This window comes from Danio rerio, chromosome 5 (assembly GCF_052040795.2).
Source record: "Danio rerio strain M-AB ecotype USA chromosome 5, GRCz13ab, whole genome shotgun sequence".
NCBI lineage: Eukaryota > Metazoa > Chordata > Actinopteri > Cypriniformes > Danionidae > Danio > Danio rerio.
Window position 1 is genome coordinate 359675 of NC_141025.1, and position 18363 is coordinate 378037.

An 18363-nucleotide genomic window follows, 5' to 3' on the forward strand; every position below is an offset into this window, starting at 1 on the left:
ATACCTTGGCGCTAGAATGACTGTTCTTATCGAGCTGGCCTGACCGCTGTCAAAAACTGCTCTTTTCAACTTCTCCGTCATCATTTGTTTTACCTTTGCAGGGAGGGTTTTTAATGTTGTAACAAACGATTGGATTACTTTCTTGCGCTAATTGAAATGCATCACATGACTATTCATTTACTGGGCAAGCCAAGCCCGACCCGGCTCCGTCTAAAATGATAGAAATTAAACCCGAACTCGTCAGGTCCTGGCAAAGATCTTCAGCCTCATCAGCATACATCGTCAGAATCCTTTTCTGGTTTTAATATTATTTTCTGATTCTTTCCAACACCGTATCCAACAGATGATCCGTTCAGTTTCCGGGTCTCTGAGATGTTGCCTCCCCCGTGTTCAATTTAAAAGACGATGCGTTGGTCTGCGTTGAAACAAAATCCACTGAAGACTCTGTCTCTACAACTGATTCGTTGGCTCCTACCTCATGATCTACGAAGCAATGCGTGTCTGTAGGCAGTGACGTAGTTGCTTCAAGTTGAGCTTCATCATTTATACAGGAAAAAACTAAATTACTTACAAATTGTTTCCAGGATCATCTCCAATTCATTCATTTTCTTGTTGGCTTAATCCCTTTATTAATCCGGGGTCACCACAGCGGAATGAACCGCCAACTTATCCAGCACGTTTTTACGCAGCGGATGTGGATCCGCAAACGCAGGGAGAACATGTAAACTCCACACAGAAACACCAACTGAGCTCAAACACTTGATTGGAGCTCAAAAGAAAAATGTAAATGAATTTAGAAAAAGGCTTGATAAGTTAAATGTAATTAACATTAAAAAATAGTAGCCCTACCTTTAAACTTGTCTGCCATCGGGAAATAAATTCACCAGTGTTGAAGAAGGATTAGAAGTGTTTAAAGTCGAAGACAAAAAGCCCTTTGAAAAACTAAAAACATGTCCAATTTAAGGAAGCTGATTTGGAGGTCGTCTTTCTAGTTTTAAAAACAGTAGGGGGTGATGACTGCAAATTCTGATAATAAATAGTTAAATACACTATATGATGCAAAACTTACATTTATATATATATCATACATAAATGTACGATACATATTTACTTTTACAAACAGTAATTTAATTTTCATTAACGTATCAGATATTAGTTTAATTCTTTTTTTGAATGTGTGTGTGTGTGTGTTAGTGTGTTTACACATGCAAGCGTGTTTTCAACAACATATTAATTCTTTTTTATTTTTAACAATATCATTTCTTTTTTTATGAAACATAAAGTGTGAACAAAAGTCAAAAAGTGTGTTACAGTAATCTGACAAAAGGTTCTCTGGGGAGGGGGGCTTTACCAGAAACGTACTGTAAATACCACACCTCGTAACTGGGGCAATTTGGATGTACGTGTGTGTTGCGTTGGCAGATGTGTTTGTCTGTGTGTGTGTCTCTTTCTTTTCCTCTCTTTACACCTGCAGGCCCCGCCCCAGTTACACAGGCGATGAGCCCTGGGATTGGAGGAGGTTACCCAGGGCGTCCTTTAAAAAGAGACCAACAGGTGCGGGCGAGAGCGAGTTACGTTGGCGTGTTGTTTGAGTTGATGTGAAATAGTTATTCCTGATGCTAAGTTGTTTCTGTTGATTGTACGTGCTGTTGTATACGTTTTGACTTTGTGTATATCCATTTGTGTTTCCCCTGCCTATTATTTATTTTGTTACTCAGAATTTGGCACCAGGTCAGGAAATAACTTTTACAAGAAAAAAAGCACCTTAACGTAATTTGTGTATTATTTAGTGTTTTTATTTTGTGCTGAACCTTTTCTGACCCAAACACCATATGGGTAGAGGTGCCAGACACCCTGACTGCGTCCAAAACCGCATACTTCCATACTATACAGTGGGCTAAAATCAGTATGCGAGTCAAGTAGTGTGTCTGAATTCATAGAACTCAAAATTCAGTATGTGAGAAGTACTGAGAAGTACCCGGATGACTTACTACTTCCAGCAAATTGTTATTGCACATCTCATGCACGCTGCGCTGAGGTCAGTCACGTGACCATAACAAAATTCATACTGTATAGAATGTGCTTTTCTAACAGCCGAGTAGTACTTCAAATTCAATTGCAGTACCTACTGAGTAGTGGGCGGTTTTGGACGCAGCCCCTGATCTCTGAGGACTTGCTGTTGTGTCATCCTCAGCAACTGTTTGACTCTTTGTCCAGTATTAAGATTTCTGCTGATGGTGCAATACAATCCCAGAAAACGGTGAATGTTTTTGCAGATGAAAACCGTGTGTAACTTGTGGCAAGAGGACTCTGGGAAATGAAGGTTTAACTCAAGCATCTCATTCTTTGCTGATATCTTTAGCTTCTTTCTGTAGCTCCTCAGTTCGTGCATCAGCTTCATCAAGTGCAGCTTTATAAGATTAAACAAAAAATAGTTGGCAACAGTACACTTCATTTCAAGCAATATATTATAAGTTAACAACAAAAATGAAAAGGTTAAATTTGGGTAAGGTAAAGGTAAAATGAAGAAGTTGTATTTTTTAACCCCTCTGTGCTCTTAAAGTTCTGTATGTTGTTTATCATAAGGCTGACAAATGACCCACCTTCACCAAATCTCTACAATAAAATAAATGGGACAAAGAAGCGACCTCATCCTTCATCACAAACTCTTAATGTCTTGGTTTTTCCTTAATGTTTATCAATGGGCAACACTAGTAACTGTAGTTCTTGTGGTTTTAAAAATTGTTCTATAGCTGCTGGGTCTAAATTAATCATTTAACTAATCATATTTAATAATCATATTTAGTTTCGCTTGTTTTTAAGTGCTGCCCCTTTAAGAGTTTACGCACACACAAACGCGGGGAGAGCAGTGCACGTCGGATACAGAGAGCGCAGTCACACACACACACACACACACACACACAGAGAAAGTGGATAAAACTGTTAAGTAGAGGACGTTTACAGTTTTGTGTCAACTTGTGAGATGTAGTAGATGCTTGTGGGGTGATTTTGCTTATCTGATGGCTTAATGTGCTGCTCATGCGATCTTTGAGGAAGGGGGATTCAGACCACGCTAGTGGAGATGGAGCAGGGGAGAGAAGCAGAACAGGTCACACAGGTGCTAATCGCTACGAGTGCTTCAGAGGATCAAAACCAGTGAGTTCGCTCATTTTCTTTCATGGAGTGTGATTCTGCGTTTGCATGAAAGTTTTGTTCTCAGTGTAGAGTGTAGACTGATGTTTGGATCCTGGACACATTCATTTGAGAATCATCATGTGTATGATGTGTTGTATGTAGGGAATGTGCTGATTGCTCATTTATTCTGTTTTGTGTTTGCTTTAATAGGTACAGATAAGCCACTGCCGTTGTTTTGCACACATTAAATCGTTTATTAATGAAGTTTTGCACTACTGTAAGTCGAATTGGCATTTTGAGTTGGATGTTTTGATTAGAGGCATTTACTGTAAAATAATTTATTCTTCCACAAATGAGATGAATATAAATAAAGATAAATATTTTCCACGGGAATTGCCTCAGCTGTTCTTTGTTGTTGTCTACATACACCCACGTGCTCAAATTGATACTATTGCGACTTCCTGATGCCTCCTATAAGTCGCTCGAGAGGCAGTGAGGGTCCTTTATTTGTGACGCGCTGGTGGCTTTAGACAGAGACACTGAGCCCAAGATGTTATATGGAAAACTTTATGTAAATTGAAGCATGAAAAAACAATACAGCAATTTGTGTCTTTGAATACCTGTTTTGTATGGTGCCGATTATTGCGTTGGTGTGATGATTGTTGCGTGTGCCGTTGTGATACAGTTTTGCGTTGCTTGGTTTGCGCTGCTGTTTGCGGTCAACAAAAAATACGGCTACCCCACTCTCCTTCTCTCCTCCACCTGTGTGATTGTGCACGCGCTTTATATGTTCGAGCAGGTGCCAGTTATGCCCACGTGACCAAAACATAAAACGTCACTGTGAAACCCAAACCAATCAGTATACAAATAAACATTATAATTAAATGAAAAGTAATATGGCTCCTATAGATACGGTGTTTAAAACTGTTGAAAGTGTTCTGGACAAACTGGATAATATATCCACAGATGCCCCTTAATTAATCCTAGGGGATTTTAATTATTGTTTTATGGACAAATATTTAAAGGGATATTACCAATATGTCGCATGCCCCACACGTGCTGATAAAGTCTTGGGCAGATGTTATGGGTCAGTTTTGGGAGCGTAAAGATCATTACCTCCTCTTGGTACTAGAGCTGCACAATTAATCGTTAAAAGATCGCAATCTCCTAGACGATCTTAATCCAGCATTTCTACAATTCTGCCAATCATATTTTCAAGTTCAGGAGAGAAGAAAAGGCGGCTGCGCGAGTCTGTTTAATGTTTCACACACGTTGCTCAGTGACATTGACACCTCCAAATGATGTTGAATGAGTCGCATAATGTATTTATAAGGTATAATTCACCTAAAAATGTCAGTTTTGTCTTATAATGATGTTTTTGCGGCCAGGAGATCACACGTGACGAGCTGTTGTCCGTGAGCTGTTTTCACAGAGAGGGCGCGCGCGCTCTATTTAATGATAGACGCGCGCGCATCTACTTTAGTGAACAGAACCTGCATATGTTGCGAGTAACAGGTAATACAGTTGTAAATAATGTTCTGTTTGTGGCACAGAGTGATCATTTGGGAGCCGCGCGAAGTATGAACAAGCACTTAGCAGTCAAAATAAAACCGAAAGTGTGCACTTCATTTAAATGATCATGTCGCATTTTAGAATTACGATTGTGTCAATCATTTGATGTTTTTTTCTTTCATAGTGAACTCACAGTTGTGCATGAAAATAAATGTTTACAATGTCAGTTTAACTACTCTAGCCTATATATTGTTGTTGAATTTAATCTGATAATGGCAAATGTCTGATTTTTAATGACAGATTGCAAGCATGTCTCAAACATAATAATTCAACATCATAATTATTATAAGTAGAATAGAATTATTTATAGAAACCAGTAGACCACACAATATTATTATCGATGTTGTGCCGTATGTTTGTTTTTACCACACCTTTATTTTACATCTACAGAATCGTGAGAAAATCCTGATCTTTATTTTAAGCAAAAAAATCGCGATTCTCATTTTAGCCAGAATCGTGCAGTTCCTCTCGGTATATCTGACCATAATATGGTTTTGCTGTCTTCTTTGTATGTTCCAATAGTTAAGCAAGTGAAGAGGGAAATACGGCTTGTTCAAGATGGACACCTTATTGAAGATTTAAGGGGTTGTTTGATTGCACCGATTGGAATATGTTCTTGAACACATGTCCCGATCTAAACGAGCAAGTTGTTTCTATCTCCAACTATATTACATCTGTGTTGATTCTGTTATACCAACAAAAAAGATTTCCCTGTATCCCAATAACAAACCATGGGTAACGAAAGAGTTAACAAGTATACTGAAGAAGAAGAGAGTATTTCACTCTGGAACTAACGAGGAGAAAAACAGATTAACAAGGAAGTTAAAAAAGCAGTTAAGACAGCTAAAAATACATATAAAAATAAGATTGAAGGAGTTTTATGCAAGGCAAGCTGAAGGCGGCCTGGAAAGGCATTAAAAGTATGGCTGCAGTCACTACACAGGTTGTAAATCAATGTATGGCTAATGAGAGTGATACTGATTTATGTTTGGCTGACAAATACAATTCATTTTTTCTGGATTTGATGCAGTTTCAACTGATGATGCGATTGCATTATTTAAAGATAGCTTATGTATTACTGATCATTTTAAATTGAACCCATTTAACACCACAAAATAAGTCCCCTGGTCCTGATGGTATATGAGGGTGAACATGAAGTCACTGTGCTGAACAGGTAAGTGGAGTTCTCCATTCACTTTTCCAATCATCCTTAGATCTAGGGCAGTTACCTGAACTATGGAAGAGCTCAATTATTGTACAAATACCTAAAAAAGCTAAGTCAAAATCTTTAAATGATTAACGCCTATTGCCTTGACCTCCTTGATCATGAAGGCTCTTGAAAAGGAAATAAAAGGTTACATAATGACGGTTGCTGGACCCATTACGGTCTGCATATCGTGCCAAGAGAGGCGTAGAGGATGCAAAACAGTTTTGTATGAAAATCTGACTCTGATGGCGAGTCTGCCTCTACAGTCGAGTGAAACTCTCAGCGGTTTATCATAAACTTTTCATCGATCATTTTCCGGCGATTGACAGCAAGAACGAGCGCAGAAGTGTCTGATTGACAAGCAGCAGCTACATGTGTTCAAAAGAATCTAAAACGCCTAGTAGGATGAATCTGTGCTGCATTTTCTAAACGTACCATATGTATTTAGCTGTTGGCTTGTACGGTGGCTCTGAACAGTCAAAACACCTCTAAAAAGGCTTTTTCGGACATGACATATTTGTACATGTGTACGTCACTGTAACACGTTTTATTCATGACCATTTGAGCTGGTTTCAGTCCTTAGCTTTCATTTTCATCTTATTTAAATACATTTACTTGCTTGTTGATTAAATCCCATTTTCTTATTTAAACTTTAATTTTATGTAACAGTCAAGTTGCTATGAAGAAAAGTAATGTATTTGTGCCTGCTGATTTATGTGAAATGGTGAATATAGGTCTATAATAACCTTGCAATTTTGAAGTTATAGCTGTTTTGCTCTGAGTATAGACTATTCGGTTTATCAGAGCAGTTCAATCTTTTATGAGGTTTGCTGTATAAAAATATATCATTTTGAAATATTTATAAATATCAGCCTATACATATCGGCTATCGGCCTCCAAGTCTGAAGAATTATCGGTATCGGCCAAAAAATCCATATCGGTGCATCCCTAATTATGGGTACTGGCCATGGGCTCGTCCGCACTTGGATTTTGCCTACTCTTATCATAAGGAAGACAAGTAGGAATCATCAATAAGTGTGTGTATTATGGAGGACTTCGATTCCTAGAACTGGATTGGAGAGGTGTTATTCAAATCATGTGCATTGTCAGTTTGTAGAAGTTATACATTAAAATACCCTTAAATATACATTTTAGTACTGCTTCAGTGAACTTGAACAAGTATGTTAAAGTCCATTAATTTCCCCTATAGTTGTTTTAGTATTTTTTTTTTCAAAGTGTGCTTTAAATGCCTTGAAATTAAGTTAAATCTCTGTAGACTAGAAATATATGTAGTGTATATCATTTATTTTTAAAATGTGGCCAACACATTATAGATAAATTTTATTTAACAAATATTATATTAATCTTATTTTTAACTCAACTGTGGGGTGTTGCTATAGGGGGCCTACAAGACATTGTGCCCAGCGGCCTATGAATTATTAATCCGGGCCTGGTGATGGGAAATTCAAGTTTCTAATGTGGATGTTAGAACTCTACATTATGTAGTCAACAATAGTCATTTCAGTCAGTTAAAACATCATCATGATCTGAAAAATGTCTTACAGTAAAGTTTTGCAACCCACTGAATATTGATTCACTTATTTAAACTTCAATATGATTTTCTGTTATGAAACAAACTTGTGTTTTTCACCAGATCCTCTCATTTAAGCTCTGTTTACCCGCGCTGCAGTTGTTACAGTATCAGTTCAGTCATACAGCAGGCTGTACTGCTTTTGTTTGGTTCACTGAATCACGCATGCGCAGTATTATCAGTTCACTGCTTATCAATGTAACGTTGCTGTTCTCATAACTGAATGAGAGTATATATTGGATTATTTAGAGTCAACGGGGAAGTATTAAGCTTGTTTTAATGTAAGTAGTTGGTGGATAAGTGCTTACTGGAGACGCAATTCTTTTCAAATGATTCAGTTCGATTTGGTGAACTAGTTCAACCGGTTTACTTAGAAGATCCAGTTAAAAAGATTCGTTCGCGATACAGATATAAACCTCATTATTGGGCACAAACGTGTTAAAGTAATAGCTTAAAGTGTATGTATTTAATGCTGTCGCCCTGCTGCTGTCATGTCCATTCGTTGTTTTTGTCGCGGGAGCAACAGCGAGGATGACTGGAGGAGAAGCGGCTCAATCTGGCTAATGGCTAATAAAGGATTACAGACTCTGAGGTGCCGCACCTGCAGCCGCAGCGCGAATAAGATTTACTTCTAAAAGGCTTACAGTAAGATTATGTATTAAATACATTCACAAATACGAAAACGAAGGGGGTTTTTGCTCTAATTCTAGTTAGTTTCAGTTAGTTTTGTATGTACACAATACATTATTTCAGTTATCGACAATTATTTAACATTTTAGTTTTCGTTTTCTCGTTAGTTTTCGTTAACTATAATAACCTTGCTCTGAACCTTTTCCCTAAAGGGAACATCAGCTCTGATACGCCGGTAATTTTCCAGGCAGTGTGAATCAAACGTAATACTTTAGATCTCAGCTGCACAGACAAGTTGCCCAACCAGGCTGTGATGCCGTACCTTATTAAACTCTCGAACACAGCCTCATAGAACACGACCATACATAGGGCTGGACAATAATTTGATATCAATATATTTTGCGATAGATTTTTTTCAATAATGGTGATATGATTTTTAACACCATTTCCGGTATTTCCATACATTTGCATACATATGTTTTATTATATATATATATATATATAAGATCTTATACCTTGTATCTTTTGTCCAGGGATGGAAGATACCAATATTTTTCTTTTCGATCAGATACCAAGTATTTCAGAACAAGGATCCTTGATATCAATACCAATACTTAAATGAAATATTTTATAGTGATTAAAAAATGTTTATCACCTTTATTCTTATTATTATTATTATTATAAAACAAGACACATGATTCCCTACGTAAATTACAGAGTTAAGAGTAGGATTCCCCCTCATGTGTTTATAATTCGTGTGTGTGTGCATCTGTGTGTTCTGATGGACATACAGTTGAAGTCAGAATTATTCGCCCCCCTTTGATTTTTTTTTTTTTTTTTTTTTTTTTAAATATTTCACAAAGTGATGTTGAACAAATTCAGGAAATGTTCACAGTATGTCTGATAATATTTGTTCTTCTGGAGAAAATCTTATTTGTTTTATTTTGGCTACAATAAAAGCAGTTTTTAATTTTTTAAACACCATTTTAAGGTCAATATTATTAGCCCCGTTATGTAATATATTTTTCAATAGTCTACAGAACAAACCATCATTATACAATAACTTGCCTAATTACCCTAACCTGCCTAGTTACCCTAATTACCCTAATGAAGCCTTTACATGTCACTTTAAGCTGTATAGAAGTGTCTTGAAGAATATCTAGTCAGATATTATTTACTGTCGTCATGACAAAGAGAAAATAAATCAGTTATTAGAGATGAGTTATTAACACTATAATGATTAGAAATGTGCTGAAAAAAATCTCTGTTAAACAGAAATTGGGGAAAAAAATAAACAGGGGGTGAATAATTCTGACTTTAACTGTATATCAGATTTAATCTCAATATAAACTGGCTGTCTGTATTAAACTCAACTCGACTTTTTGTAATAAAATAATTCCCACTTGGTCCCTGGATAATGACTGGATTTCTTAAAGTATTGTGCCAAAGAACTCAAACAGAAAGATTGGGGCTGTGCCGCTGAAACCTTAGCATAAACAGTAATGACAGTCAAATACCTCTGTATGAAGGAAGTCATATAAATAAACCAAATTTAAGTAGTTCCAGTTAACGAGTAATTAAAATAAATGATTAAAACAGTTAAAATAATAATAATTAAATAATATAAAAGCAAAAAAAAATAAGGAAATGCACAAAAAATAAGTTAACTAATGAAACAAAAATAAGTAGTACTAATAATATTCATAATAATAATAATAACAGGCTGTGAGTGTCTTGAAAATAGACTCGACTTGGGGGTTGTCCATTAGGGCTCTCAACAGTGGGTCTAAAGAGTTGGCTAGGTAGATGATCCGCCTCACTTGCATTGATGGGATTTGCCGAGTTAGCTTATAGATATCAATGCATGCCGTCACCAGCTTCATCGTCATCAGACAAGTAGACAAGCTGTCGGAGGGCAAACAGATTGAGTACATATACCTTATGAGAGGGTTTGAAGTAGCGCCTTTTCAAAGCACTTGCACCATTTGCCCAAAGAGACCACTAGGTCAGGCTTTTACATCCCTACCCAGGGATTGACCTTGGCTTGGGTTGGATCTGGATGCCAGTGTTCTTGGAAAAGTCATACTCATAATACGTTCTCACTGGGATTTCTGGTCCCTCGTTCCAGCCTACCTCGACACTTGTGCAGCTGTTTCTACAAATCTCCTGAATTACATTTATCATATGGGGGTCCACGTCCAACATAATGGGAGACTGTCGAATGCCTGTGCAAAATCGACAAATACCACAACGAGTTGGCTGCACTTTTCTTTCGAGTGTCAGAGGAGGCACTGTACCATATCAAGGTACTCTGATCACCCAGGGCTCTGCCGAAACGCTCTCTGTCTGGGGTGCAACAGGCACACTTCTGTCTCTTGGATCAGGAGCTGTGGGGAGATGGGTACACGTTAGGCCGAATTCGGAAGACACTGGAACTTCCTATATCAATTTGACTGTTAAGTCGGACCGGGAACTGGCCTACCCCTAGAGCATAGTCGTCCTATTGATCAGACTGGACCTAAACTGAGCTGCTAGGTTGTTAGCATAATGAACCCTTCGACTTTGTTTTACCCATGCGGGGGTTATTTCGATTGGTTATCTGAGTTTTTCCCAAGAAAAGCTGCAGAGAAGGCCTCGGGAACAAGAAAAACCTATAAAAAAATCTGCATTTCCTCATGAGACCGCAGTGCATGCCCGCGTGAGTGAGTGAGTGAGTGAGTGAGTGAGATGTTCAGGGGCCGGGGTAAAAGGTGACTGACGCAGGCTGCTGCTCCACACAGCAACAGAGAAGGTTTGGCTGAGCGAAAAATACTTTACTTCATTACTATTTTTGTTAAATAAATGTTTGTATCTGAACTGGGTTCCAGAGGCAGTTTTTAAACTTGTAGCGTACTTAAAGCGGAGTTTGATCGGTATATTATTCCATCACGCTGCATTATTGACGTCTGCAATCTGTTGCACTCTGTTTACGTAAGTTAGCTCTGTTAGTGCGGTAATTAAGACAATAGGCTGTTGACAGAGTAACGTTAACGTTCGGTTATAAACGTTAAAATGATGCTTGTGTAGTTGTGTCGAATTGTATGCACTTATAGGAGTTTTATGGTACGTTTAAATTACTGTCATTTGCAGACGGTAAGATATATGCTAAGCTAAGCATAGCTTCCCATCACTCATAGATATATACATCTATGCCCATCACTTATTAACTTTTAGACACCCAAATAGATGAGTGAGGCCGCTGCTGAGTCATTCTTGGTCCTCCACCAGCCAAAAAAAACTTGATCTAGTTCTTTGTGGAAGAATTTTAGTCAGTGGTGCAGCAGATAAAACAGTGAAACTGTATGTAATGAGTGCAAGAGTATATCTTAAGTGTATATATATATATATATATATATATATATATATATATATATATATATATATATATCTCGCAGGGAAAAAAGATATCGCAATGTAAATTTTTTCCAATATCGTGCAGCCCTACAAAGGAATTTTGAGTTTTAACACCTGAAGGCACCTCAGAGCAATCTGTTGAGCTTTTGACCAATTTGGTGGACATATCAAGGTAAACATTCCACCTGTAACTTATTTGATGGGACATATTCATACAGGGGAGGAGGCAGGGAGGGGTTTTGTGCTCGTGCATGTTGCGCTCAGTTTCACGTTCATTCAGATGTACAAAGATAATAAGCGTGTGATTCGGCGTACGCAGTGTTTCATACATCTGAATTTCTTACTGCGCACACACATTTACAGCTTTGTGCGTACGCAATGTTTTAGTATGATTTCAACGCAAGTCTTTGTGCATGAGGCCCCAGATGTTCTACAGTGTGCTCAGCCTGCTGGTTTATCCATTCACACACATTTTTAACTTCACATGATCGAAAATTACATGACCTTTTTTAATGCACATGCTGAAATGTGTGTGGTAAAAGTGTTTCCATCTTAGTTTATGCGCATCTTTTCTTATCAAATAAAAAGGTAATCCTACTCGGTTATGCGCAAGTTTTTATTTGCATTTTTAAAAATGTATGCGCATCATGGCGTTATCATCAACCGTTGTTTTGTGCTCACATGCAAAATGCTCATAAAAAAAGGTGGATGGAAACACGGCTAATGTTAGGTTTTGTGTCATCCTAGGTACCATTTTATTGTGTGTAGTGTCTGACAGTTTGCTAATCACCTAATTTAATCTTGAATTACCTCATTTAAATTGTAACATATTACCAAAATTTGGGTTTATTGTCAGGGTATGTAGACTGGCTACTGTGCTACAGCAGACCCATCAGTTCCAGGTCAAGATCATGCAAATATAGTTCCTGAACACAGTATGGACAACGAGAAAAGAGGGAGACTGTAGCACTGCATACCTCTAGATTCAAGTCCACTACAAAATAAATGAATGACAAGACAAAGTCCACCACAGAACAGAATATTCACTACCTTCATAACTGTCTGCACTCTGGTCAACTTGTATTTATACTGTGTTTTAATATTACTGCACGAGTCATACACAAAGGTATCACTGCCGTGGATAGCCCCAGCACACGGGACAACATTTCTGTATGTAAGAAAGTTCTAGGTGTCTGTAAGAACTGTCTTCCACGACATAAAAGATGCACTACATTTATAACTCTGCACTCTGGTCAACTTGTTTTCATACTGTGTTTTAATAGTACTGCACCATTCTGAAAATGTGTTTTTAAACATTAAATGTTAAGCAAGGCTTATACAACATTGTACATGCATACAGATTATTTATATATATATATATATATATATATATATATATATATATATATATATATATATATATATATATATATATGACCAAAAAGATCTGACTGTCAAGTGTTTCAAGGGCAGATGCTGTTATTTTTGGCACATTTAACTTCTACATTTACTTGATAAAAGAGCTATTGTCACCTGTGACTCCAATAATCCTGTAAAGTGTCCTGTGACATTCTCTATAACTACACCACTGAATTTAATGCTAATATGTTATGTTAGGTTTGTGTCATCCTAGGTACCATTTTATTGTTTGAAGTGTCTGATAGTTTACTAATCACCTAATTAAATCTTGAATTGCCTCATGTAAATGTGCATGCTATACCGACAATGTGCTCCAATCAATAAGTTTACTTTGAATGAAGTGAAGGTTCATTACAGTGTCTTTGTGATTGACCAGGCAATGGGTATGAGGTCGATGGCCACAAAGTGACGGCCCTAGCGTTCGCGGATGACCTGGCACTGGTTGCAGGGTCCTGGGGGGAATGGCACACAACCTTGCACTTGTAGACGAATTCTGCCAAACCACCGGCCTCAGAGTCCAACCCAAAAAGTGTCACAGTTTCTTGGTCAGGCTCTGCAGAGCTGCCTTTACGGTAAATGACTGCCCCCCATGGGTTCTGGGGGGCAAGGCCCTGCAGTTAACAAGCATCGAAAACTCCATTAAATACCTGTGAGTAAAAATCAATCCCTGGGCGGGGATTGAGAAGCCTGACCTTGAGGTGTCACTGGACCGGTGGTGCAAGAGCATTGGGAAGTCGTTGCTTAAACCCTCCCAGAAGGTACACATGCTTAATCAGTTCGCCATCCCGCGGCTGTACTACCTGGCTGACCACAGCGAGACCGGCAATGTCATACTCCAAAACCTGGATGAGACAATCAGGAAGGCGGTGAAGAGATGGCTGCATCTTCCACCGTCAACCTGTAATGGGCTGCTTTATGCCAGGAACCGCAATGGCGGCCTTGGCATACAAAAGCTTGCTCGGCACATCCCATCAATGCAGGCGAGACAGATATTCCGCTTAGCCAACTCATCGGACCCGTTGGTGAGAGCTCTAATGCGCAGCCCTCGAGTTGCATCGAAATTCAAAAGGGCGTGGATGCGGGCCGGGGGAGAGGAGAGTAGGGCTGCTCGATTATGGTAAAAATCATAATCACGATTATTTTGGTCATAATTTTAATCACGATTATTCAAAACGATTATCAGTTAAAGTCAAAATTATTGTCCTCTTATTTTTTCATATAAATATTTCCCAAATTATGTTTAACAAAGGTTTTGTTTTGTTTTTTACAGTATTTCCTATAATATTTTTTTCTTCTGGAGAAAGGCTTGTTTGTTTTATTTCAGCTAGAATAAAAGCAGGTTTGAATATTTTGAAACCTATTTTAATAGCTCGATATTATTAGCCCCTTTAAGCAGTTTATATGTTTGATTGTCTGCAGAATAAACTACTGTTATACAATGACTTGCCTATATATCCTAATGAAGCCTTTGAATGTCACTTTAAGCTGAATACTAGTATCTTGAAAAACATCTAGTAAAATATAATGTGCTGTCATCATAGCAAAGATAAAAGAAATCAGTTATTAGAGATGAGTTATTAAATCTGTTACGTTCAAACTGTATTTTTGATTTTATTATTTATTATTAATAAAAACAGTCGGCAGCAGCAGGAATACCACACGCTGTCACTTTAAGAATAGTGCGGCTCTGATATGGTTTCTCTTTTTCGTGTCTTTTGATTCTCAACTTGTTAGTTTATTACACAAATGAGGGTTAATATGAATAATCACTAAACACCGCGCTCTGACACAAATGTGCATGTATTTGACCATTCAATTGCTCACATTAAGATGGTGTAGATGTGCGTGTGCTCTGCTGTCCAAGGTTAAGCATGTGCAAAAACACACGCTACCTGTCCAAGGCTAAGCACGGCGCACACACACAACAGCATGTCCTCTTTTGCGCTTTTAAAAATATGAATGATGCGCATGCCGTGCTGCAAAAGTAACATTACAGCACATGCTTTTAGTCATTTTCACGTGGAACTGAGCTTTGCAGAGGCAAAGAGTTTTCGTACGTGTACAACTGGGAAGGGGGCGGTACGTGATGGAATAATAGTTTATCTCGATTAATGGTTTTTCATAATCGTTAAGAGCCAAAATCAAAATCGTATTTCCGATTAATTGCACAGGCCTAGAGCAGAGTACGCTCCCAAAGATGTTCGGGGCGAGCTTGAACCAGGAGGTGCCTTGCTGCCCTGCCCCGGGCGATTGGAGACTGGAGGAATTCCAGCACTGGATGGGCCTGCCAATTCAGGGTGTGGGTATAGCTGGCTTCTTTGAGAACAAGGTGGCCAATGATTGGCTAGTGAAGCCGGCAGGGTTCAAGGAGCGGCACTACATAGCTGGGTTGCAGTTACGAGCATGCGTATACCCCACCCTCAAATTCCAACATAGAGGCAGGAGCAAAGCGGGTGCAGCCTACAGGTGGTGCTCATCCTGGTTGGAGTCCAGCTCTCACATCCTCGGTAAGTGTCCGGCAGTGCAGGCAGCAAGAATCAGGCGACACAATAAAATATGTGACCTCCTGAAGACCGAAGCCTAAACCCGGGGTTGGGAAGCACGCCAGGATTGGGCCTTCAGAACTCCGGCTGGGGAACTGAGAAGGCTCCACTTGGTACTCATCCTCGGGAATAAGGCATTGGTCATTGATGTGACGGTGAGGTATGAGTTTGCTCAGGACACACTCCAGAATGCCGGAAAGAGCAAGCTCGACTACTACGGCCCGCACAAAGATGTGATCGCTCGGGAGCAGGGTGTGAGGAAGATCGAAATACACGTGTTTCCATTGGGTGCACGCGGACTCTAGCTCGCCAGCAACTCCAAAGTACTGGAACTGATGGGATTGAGCTGGGAGAGAGTGAAGGTCTTCTCCAGACTCTTGAGTCAGAGGGTGCTCCTGTACTCTATCGACATCATGAGGACATTTTACTCATCCCTGCCATGACAATCCCAATGGTATACAGCATGAAGGTATCGGAATTAATAAAGTTGAGTGGGGAGAAGGGGGTGGGGGGTTAGGAAGTTCGTAGAACCCAACGGTGAACACGGCTTCGCATCGTGATGTGATGTGAGGGGTAATAGCCATGCGAAACTGAGGTGCATAATGCACGCCGCTTTCTGGACTGCCGTCCCTCCCCCTCTCTGGCTCCTGCCTCCCTGCCAACGACCCCCTCCACTCCCGATCCACGACTGTTCTAGTCTTGTTCGGGCCGTTGGGGATGTTTTGTCGAGGGAGTGGGAATCCCCCGCTGTCGTGACCCTGAGGTTGGTGGTAGAGGGGTGAAATATTCGGGAGGAAGCAACAGTTTCCGGAATGCCCCTCCCGTGTGGTCACCATGGCAACCGGGTGAAACCTTATGGTTTTACTTACAAGAAAAGCACTGCAATTGCTCTGTAATGGCGCATTGAAGGGTGTGACTTCTGTCCAGGGCTGAGATTCTCAACTGGAGAATTTATAACGGGTAAAATGTCAAAGGTTTCCAAAACCAAACCGTTTACGATTGTCAACCAGTTGTCTTGCCCTTGCATCAAGGCCGGACCCGAAACTGCCGTAAATGCCCGTCTCGATTGGTATGGAACATATAACTTTACTGCATGTTGTTATGGCAAATTGACTACACTCTAAGAACTTTCCACCACGGAGTAAAAGAAGCACTACTTTTATGACTATCCGGTAAGCTTATTCATACTGTATTTAAGTGGTACTGCGCAAGTCTTATTAACATTTCTGAAGTTTTGAAAATGTGTTTTTAAACAATAATGTTAAGCAAGGGTCTTACATCATACATGTATGCTTTCTTGATTGAAGTATTCTGATTTAATAATTTTAAATCATTCAGGCTGCATTAGATGAAAGAGAACCATCATGCATCTCGGCGCACATTACCAAACACACTTCCCTTTATATCATTTCATGCAGCCGTAATTCATACAATAGAAAGTCTAAAAGAAAGCAAACAGTTCAGCAGCACTGAGTAGGATAATCGAGAGAGGCGATTGTGCCTGCTTTAACATTATTGTATATTTTACAGGGCTTAAAGTATTCCAGCACCATGCCGGATCTCCGGCGAGTGGCCGTGAGGAAAAACATTTTTTTAGAGCCTGCGCATATGGTTTAATTATAGGGATGCTCCAAAAAAACAATTAACCGTTAACCGAAAGGGTGCGTTTGTAACCGATTAATGGTATCAGTTATTCAATTAAAAAATATACTTCATATATTTTTAAAGTTTGGCTGCATAAGGGGCATCTGTTTAATGATTTACTAACGGCCGCGAGTGTTTTGCTGTTGCGCGCTGTGTGCTTGAGCGGAAAAAGCGTTACCTCAGTCGCGTCCTTTTATTCTTCAGTCAAATGAAAGCACTGCAGGGTTTCTGTTGAGGTGACAGCGAGGTCTTTGGCATAGTTTTAATGATTGATGAGAGACTTGTGATCGCTGTTTTAAGTTATCCGCAGCTGTATTACTTTACAGATCTGGAATATCAAAATAGGCTATTATTAAAACCATTATTATATTTTTTATAAAATATTACTATGAAAAAAATAAAAAAAAAATTATAAAAATATTACTATGACTAGGTCTACAGCAACCTGACAATCAAAAACCTAATGACATGATATCACAGGCGATTGTCTTCTGACTGTAGACTCCTCATAGAGCTTGAGAAGCAGACAGTACTATTTGATCTATACAATTTGTAAAATAAAGATTTGCAGGTTAAGGAAACAGCGTAGGAGGAGGTTGCTGCGGGCCTTGGTGTAGATGAAGTTTAAAAAAGTGTATTTGTATATAGAGAGACATGAGTAACTAGAAGACTGTAGTCTCCCCCTCCTCAGTTTGATATGGAAAACACTACAGAGGACGCGGGTAAATCTTCAAAGGGAACAGTGTACTGTACATCCTTATTCACATCACCCTGGCTATGTTGTTTCACTTTCTCAACAATAAAATGAAAACATGATTTAAGGAACTGCCTATTTTCATTTTGATATTAACTTCACAGATAACAGAAATGTTGAGGCGCCGTGCTGCATATATGAGCCTCATCTTGACTGGAAAAACAAACACACATCAGCATTGGCTGAGAGACATGCCGGCAGCCTATCAGCTTCGCCGAGCTACGTGCAGCAAAACTACCCGCCCACTGCGCTCGGCAGATGTGAAAGTGAGACAAACTGATCGCTAACAAAGCTGTCTGTGCCGTTGCATATGATAAATCCTGCTTATGTTATGGGTCGTGTGGGTATATGAAAGTGTGTTTTAGACCTTTGTGATATATTGTGAGGGCTTTAGGGTTAACTTTTCGCTGTTCACTTAGCCTTTTTCTCCACTTGCACTAGCGGTCAGCTGTTTGCTGGACTAGAATGTAAATAT

The 18363-nt window shown here is 39.2% G+C and overlaps 3 long non-coding RNA genes across 3 annotated transcripts in view; 2 read left to right on the top strand and 1 right to left on the bottom strand.

The window, feature by feature from the left end:
- LOC147843750 (uncharacterized) overlaps positions 1–18363 on the top strand; it is an 83507-nt gene that overhangs the window by 20563 nt on the left and 44581 nt on the right. The window lies entirely within an intron of this gene.
- Positions 1099–3528, top strand: LOC147843751 (uncharacterized). The gene is made up of 2 exons (XR_015490996.1): positions 1099–1519; positions 2137–3528. It is a non-coding gene; the product is annotated as an uncharacterized LOC147843751 (long non-coding RNA).
- LOC147843752 (uncharacterized) lies at positions 1803–6140 on the bottom strand. The gene is made up of 3 exons (XR_015490910.1): positions 4049–6140; positions 2604–3583; positions 1803–2410 (listed from the first exon to the last, which is right to left on the bottom strand). It is a non-coding gene; the product is annotated as an uncharacterized LOC147843752 (long non-coding RNA).